The following is a 7277-nucleotide window of genomic DNA, read 5'->3' on the forward strand; positions in this document are numbered from 1 at the left end:
GCTCCTGACCTTTACAGCAAACCCAGGCTTACCTTCTTTGGGAAGTGTCCCCCGGAGCTGTGCCCAGGCTGGTCTGGAGCTGGGAGCAGCCCTGCCCCAGCCAGCCCCTCTCAGCAGCAGCACCTGCCCTGCTCAGGGTGGCTCCTTCCCCCCACAGCTCCTGGCCAGCGCTGGGAGCAGCTCCAGGGCCGGCTGAGAGCTGTCCCTGGCAGGCAGCAGAGTCCCTGGCCCAGCACAGCGCCCTGGGCTGCAGGACCCTGCTCTGCAGGACAGCCCTGGGCACCCCTGGCTGCTCTGCACAGGAGATGAGCAGAGAATGCACTCACAGGCTCTGTGGGCATTGGCATGTTCCAGCTTTAGGAGATCTCTCCAGGAGCTGCAGCTGCATTGTCCTGCAGCCAGAGGTTCCTGTGCCAAGGGCTGGCAGTGATTCTGCCCCAGGCACTTCTCAGCCCCTTCCCAGCCCTGACTGATTGAAGCTCTCTGTGCCTCTGTGCTGTGCCCGTGCTGGCTGCAGGCAGTGCCCCAGCCCTGCTGGGCTGGCAGAAGAGCTGCTCAGCAAGAGAAATGTGCTTTTGAAGCTCTGCTTGGTTACCAGGATCACCCTCTGTGCCAGGAGCCCGGCCCAGCTCAGCAGCACAGACACAGCACAAGGACTTTAATGACCCTCTGGGGCTTTGTGCTCAGGCCCTGAACATCAGTCCCTGGGAGGGAGCTGCAGAAACCTCTCCAGAACTCCAAGTCAGAATCCAACTCCAAAGTTCCTTGGACTTTTAATGGGTCCCATTGAGGGACACGACTGAGAAAGTGTCCCCAGGCCCCAGGCAGAGCAGAGAACTGGAGGCACTGATGGCAGGTGGGGACAAAGAGAAGCCAAGTCTTGGTGCCCTGGGGCACAGCAGGGTCTGTGCCACCAAGGGCTGTGAGGAGACACCTTGTCCTGAGGCCCTGGGGCCTCCTGGCACAACCCCAGCCAGGCTGGACACAGCAGGCCCTGGTCCTGCCCTCAGCATCCCCCCCATGCCCACATCCCAGTGGCCTCAAGGATCTGCTGGAAGGAGTCCCTGGGGAGCCTTGGTCAGGAATGGCCCTGGGGGCTCCTTCATGCTCCCAGGGACTGCAGGTTTTTCAAAGGACTTTGGCTTTTGCTTTTGGCCTTGGAGTCTCTGAGAGGTTTCTGCAATCATGGCTTCCAATTATCTGCTTTAATTAGTCCCTGGCGAGGCTTTGTCAGGAACAACACTCAGTGGGGCCCATTAATGCTTCAAGGTACTTCAGTTCTTTTAAGGTACTTGGTGTTTCCCTTTTGCTACAGACTCTGTGAGAGGTTTGTGCATTCATGGCCCCAATTATCTGCTTTAATGAATCTCTTGAGAGCTTGGTACTTACACTCAGTGGGGCTCATGAATACTTTGAGATTCTTAACTTTTGTAAGATACTTTGGATTTTCCTTTCCACAATGAGAGTTCTTTGTGCCATTTTGAGTCTCTGAGAGGTTTTTGTGCTATCCTGGCCTCCAGTTCTCTCCTCCAAGGACTCTATGAAGGGCCTGTGGTATAGATGGACCTTTGTGGTTCCCATTAATGCTTTAGACTCCAACCACTTTGGGGTTTTCCTCTGACTTTGACTCCGGGAAAGGTTTGTGCAATCTCCTCTCAGGCCCTGAGGTTCCAAGGCTCAGCTCCAAATGTACCACTGGGCTCATTAGGATCAAGCAAATCCTGACAAACCATGGCTCTGCCTCAATTTCTCCCTGCTCTCGTGCAGTTTGTCAGGAAGTTTCTGTAGTGGTTTTGGTTCACCAATTTGAGATTTCTTGGCCAATGCATCAATTAGTGTGGTGGGCTCAGTGCTGGCTAATTACCAGTGCACTCACTAGAATATTCTTACTCATTTCCTGCTGTGAGATAGGATTAGGAGAAAGGCAAAGTGGGCTCAAAACCTTAAAAGAGTGTCAAGAAAAGTTTGTTAAGAGAAACTAAATGAAAGAGTAATAAGAATCTGAACAAAATTTTCAGAACACTTCCCCTCTCCATACAACCTTACAATGTAGAGGCAAAACTTGAAATTTTCAGTCAGTTTACCACCTCTAGAATATTCTAATGTTTCTTCAGTTCACATCAGGAGAGAAGTACCTCTTGTTAATGTTATGGAGAATTCTCCACAAGAAAACAGTTATCTCATGGCTTTTCATTTCCACAAATAGCAGCTGCCTGGAGAAATCTGCAATCGTGAACTCCCTCCCATCTTTTTCCACCTTTTCCCACAGCTGTGCTTATGGGCCATGCAAGTTATGGGGTATTAGTTTCGAAATGAGCTGTTTAAGAGCAAAGGTTCTCTTCATCTATTTCTGAAATCATCTTCATCTCTGGGAACAGAGGTCTTCTTCTCTCCCTGAGGACACAGGGTCTCATCACTGTTCTCCCTTTCTCTGTTCAAACTTCTCATTGGAGATCACAGCTACTGCAAGATTTTCTTACTTTAGCACGGAGGCCTTTGCTGAAACAAGTCATCTCCCCATACTTTTCAATGCCTTACTGGGAAAAAGAGAGTCTGATGTATCAATGACATCCTTCTCCACAGCTTTAGCAGAGTATTCCAGCCCCAAGATCAAGGCATCTCCTCATCCCTCCCATCTGGGACTCAACTTCCTCTTCCCTGCCCTCGGTGTGTCCATGTTGCTCCTCTGTGTGCCTGCCCTGTGTTCTTTTCTCTCACTGGTGGAGGATGGCAGCACTGGCAGAGTCAATATCTCCCGGGGCTGCAGATGGTTCCGTGAGCCCGGCCGGGCTCGGTGCTTGCGGCCGGAGCTGTTTTGCCATGGAGGTTTCTGCAGCGGCTGCGCTGGGGCTGTGTCAGGCTGGGCCGCGCTGGGGCAGGGCCAGGATCTCAGCAGCCAGGCCAGAGCCCAGCAGCAGCACGGCCGGGGCCGATGGCTTCTCCTGCCCTGCCCGCCGGCTGCGGGCGAAGCCCAAGGGCGGCAGAGCCTTGGCCGAGCCGGCCCGGCCCGGGGCTGCTCCTGGGGCCCGGCGGATCCTGGCCGGGCCCGGGCTGGCGGCGGGGCAGGGCTCGGCAGGGCCAGATGTCAGCACCCGCAGCCACGGCCCGGCCTCGGCCCCGCGGCCTCCCCTGCCCTGCCCGGCAGCCGATGGCGCCTGGCGGCTCCCTGGGAAGGGGCCCGGCCCCACGGCAGGAGCCGCCCGGCCCCACGGCCGAGACGGGGCTGGGCCGGCCTCGGCACCTCTGTGGGGCCAGAAGGGAGAGAGACCCAGCCAGGCTTTCTCATCTGGACTTGTGTCTGCACAGAGGCGTCTGCAGCTTCCTTAGTGCTTTAACAGACTGTCAGCTCTCAAAGCTAATTACTGATTGGTTTTTGTCAGACACACAGGAAACTGCTAGAAGCTTCTCCCAGGACATCCCTTCCGTGATGCAAAACCACCATGGCAGCACAGAGCACAGAGCTCCTTTGTCCATATGCAGTGGCCATGTGCCCAAGGGCTCAGAACCCATCCTTGGGAGATCTCTGGGCCCTCTCCAAGGTGTTTTCAAATGAAAACATTCAGCTCAGAGTCTAAGAAAATCACCAGATGACAGGGCCTGCATGACCTGTCTGTCCTGGCTACTTTTGTGTAGGAGCATCCTTGGATCTATGGAAATTGGGAGGCCAAATTCTAATTTTGGCCATGGTCCCTGGACATGAAGGCCGGTTCTTTACCACAGGAATGAAGGAACAGTGTGCCAATGTTTCCTGGGGGAATGAGAGGTGACCACCAGAGGACAAGTACAGCCAGAGCTTGCAGGCTTCCAGGAGGCCCTGAGGTGTCACAATGCCCCCTTGGTGACATGAGGCCCTGAAGGGTAGGAATGGTCTCCATGGTTCCATCAGGCCCCACAGAGTCATAATGGTCTCTGGGTCCATGATGCCCCGCGGTGTCACCATGGCCCCTTGGTTCCATGAGGTGCCACAGTGTCACAGTGATCTCCATGGGAAGGAAAGAACTGAGCCCCAGTGTGGCAGGGGCAGCCACCTGAGGCCAAGGCCAGCCAGACTTGATGGTACTGGCAGATTTTGTCTGGGAGCAACCCTTGGATATAGGGAATTTTATAGGTGGAATCCAAATTTTAGACATGGACACTTGGAGGAGGATGGTTCTTTCCAAAGGAAGGAAAGCACGGAACACCAGCGTTAGAGGGGCAGATGAAAGGCAGCCACCAGGGGCCAAGGGCAACCAGACCTCTCTTTCCTGGTAGCTTTTGTCTGAAAGCAACCCTTGGATATAGGGAATTTGGGAGTTGGAAGCCCAATTCCCGCAATTTCTGCATAGATAAGGACGGTTCTTTTTTCCATAGGGAGGAAAGCACTGTTGTGTTCTGCTGCAGCAAAAGGCACAACAACTGCCCCAGGCCCCAGAGTCTCAGACCTCAGGCAGACACCAATGACCAACAGGGAAAGGAAGGCAACAGGACAGGTCTTGGTTTAGAAAACTGAGGATTCTTCATTTTCCCAGGGACATACACAAGAAACGAGGTGGTAGGGTCAAGACTTTTATATTACAGGGTAGGGGTGGAGTTTAGGATCAAGGTCCAATATTAAGAGGAGCAGGAGACTGCAAAGGGGTGGATTGAGGAGGACAATCAATGGAAAAAACTACAGTGGGGACATTGCAGCACAATTTAAGCCAATAAGGGTACAGAAAAATAAGAACATTCTGGGGCCATTCCTCATTTGATCAGATAGGGTAGAGTGAGTGTCTTTTCCCAGGCTTTCAGGGGCACACCCCACAGCGTGGAGGGGTGGAATCTTCTTTAAGTCACGCTCTCGCCGGATGCTGTGTCTGGGTAAAATTCCCACCTCATTGGGCAGGGGCACTCTACACCTTTGGTGCCATTATTTCTTTCTCCGGCTGTTTTATGCAATGAAATAAAACTCCAGCATCTGTGGAACCACCCTTCAATCCTTCCCAGGCTACTCCTGTTCTGTCCTCAGTCTGCACACAACTGAGCCCAGAGCCTGCAGCCTCTACGTGTTCGTTATGTGATGAAGCCTTCAAACCCCATCTTGGGAGATATTTGGGTCCTCCCTAAGGTCTGTGAAAATGGAAAAATAGTTATCAAAGTTATTTTCTCCCAAGTCTAGCAGTGACAGAACAATGGTCAATATCTCTAAACTGAATGAGAGTGGATTTAAATTTGTTAGAAGGAGGAAATATTTACAGTGATGAGAGTGGCACAAAATGGCAAATGTTTTTCCAGAGAAGTGGATTTCCCATCCCAGGAATGCTCAAAAATCAGGGAGTGTGTGCAACCTGACCCAGTGAAATCCCCTCCCCTCCCCAAGGATGGAATTCCTGTTGTGTGGGTTCTTGGATGTGCTGGGTGCCCTCACAACACTTCTGGCCAGAACATCTGCTGAGGGCAGCCAGGCTGCTGCAGGGCAGTGACCTCACAGCCATCACCATGGCAGCCCTGTCCCCTGGGCCTGGCTCTCCCCTTTCCTCTGCCCCTGCCTTGTGTCTGCTGGCATGAAGAGTTTTGTTGATAATATCTTGTCCCCAAGGTGCTGGGCCAATGGCTTCCCAGTCAGGCTCCTGGAGCAGAAGTGGCTTTTCAGAGCCCAGCCAGAAATGAGCCCTGAGGCAGCAGCTCTGCAGCGCTGGCCACCAGGCCGGGTGCCAAGGGAGGCTTCTGGCCATGCCCTGCAAGCAGCTGCTGCTGCCAAGGTGCCTTTGGTGCCTCGGGCTGTCCCTGGCACAGCTCCCAGCATGGCACTCTGCCCTTGTGCCCGAGGCCTTCCCTGTGCTGGGGCTGGCCTGGGGCTGTTCCTGCAGCGGGACCTGCCCTGCTCCTGGCACAGGAAAGGCAGTTCCTGCTGGAGCAGAGGCTCTGCCTGCAATGGGCTCAAACAACTCCAGCAAGGCCCTGCTGACTTCAAAATTGCTTCCTAGAGCAGAATATCCTATAGGTGTTATAGATTCTGGACTGTGGAGTAAATAACTCTGGTTAAGAGCTTACTGTCTAGTCATTATCAGATTGTATTTATATAAATATATCTGGTATTCCATCATTAATCCTGTGGGACAAATTGCATTGACAGATTGTTCAATTCTACCTGTCCAATCGTTTATACATAAACCTTTGACAAATTCTGGGGCCAGGATTGGATCCAGTCACTCCCAGTCTCCTCTCTTAAAAGGAATTTTTGAAGTCTGGGGGCCCTGCAGGGGTTTTAGAACCCATGGTGGCTGCTGGGTGTCTCCATCTCATGGCTCAGCAGGAGTTTCTCCAATAATGAAATAAAGCTTTTGCCTGAAGCTCCCATTCTGCCCATGGCAGAAGTGTGTGTGACATCCCAGCTCTTTGGCAGCCTGAGGATGCCTGGGATGTCACTGTGGAGCCCCCGTGAGTGCCTGTGACAGATCAGTGCCTTTGCAGCCCAAGGTGCCCTGGGATGTCACCATGGAATGGCTGTGACTGCCTCTGACCACACGGCTCTTTGCCATCCCCAGAAAACCTTGGGAGGGCTCCATGGAGCCCCTGTCTCTGTGTGCGACATTCCAGCTCTTGAACAGCCTGAAGACTCTTGGAAAGTCCCCATGGAACCCCTCTGATGTCCAGTGACAAATCTCATTCTAAGGAGGCAACCATCACCAGGAAACCCTGTTGCTATGGTCAGTTTCCATGGCAACCATCCCCAGCCCCTGTTGCTATGGTCAGTTTCCATGGCAACCATCCCCACCCCTGTTGCTATGGTCAGTTCCCATGGCAACCATTCCCAGCCCCTGTTGCTATGGTCAGTCCCTGGGCAGCTCCATGGAGACCCCATGCCAGGGGTGGTTGCCATGGACACCAGCTCAGGCCTGGAGCCCGTTGCCATGGCAACCATTGGCACTCCCATCCCCAGGGTCATGGATCCAGAACCACAGAATTGGCTGAGCTGGGAGGGACCCATCAGGATCCTCGAGTCCAACTGCTGGCCCTGCACAGGACACCCCAACACTGCCAGCCTGGGCCTGGCAGCGCTGTCCAAACGCTGCTGGAGCTGAGAGAGCCCTGGAGCTGGGACCCTTCCCTGGGGAGCCTGGGCAGTGCTCCAGCAGCCTCTGGGCAAAAACCTTTTCCTGAGATCCAACCTCAGCCTGCCTCGACTCAGCTGCAGCCGCTCCCTCCACTCCTGTCCCTGGGCACCAGAGTGAAGAGGTTCCCTCAGCCCCAGCCAGGGACCCGCTCCCAAGGCTGCTGCCATGGCCACCAGGGCTGGCACCAGCTGGGATGCTTGG

General features: G+C 54.0%; 1 protein-coding gene across 1 annotated transcript in view; it reads left to right on the forward strand.

Annotated features, from left to right (window-relative positions):
• Positions 1–7277, forward strand: part of LOC144246559 (uncharacterized) — a 703923-nt gene that overhangs the window by 640033 nt on the left and 56613 nt on the right. The gene's annotated exons all lie outside the window — the stretch shown is intronic.

The sequence above is a fragment of the Lonchura striata genome, chromosome 6, assembly GCF_046129695.1.
Source record: "Lonchura striata isolate bLonStr1 chromosome 6, bLonStr1.mat, whole genome shotgun sequence".
In the NCBI taxonomy this organism is placed as follows: Eukaryota; Metazoa; Chordata; class Aves; order Passeriformes; family Estrildidae; genus Lonchura; species Lonchura striata.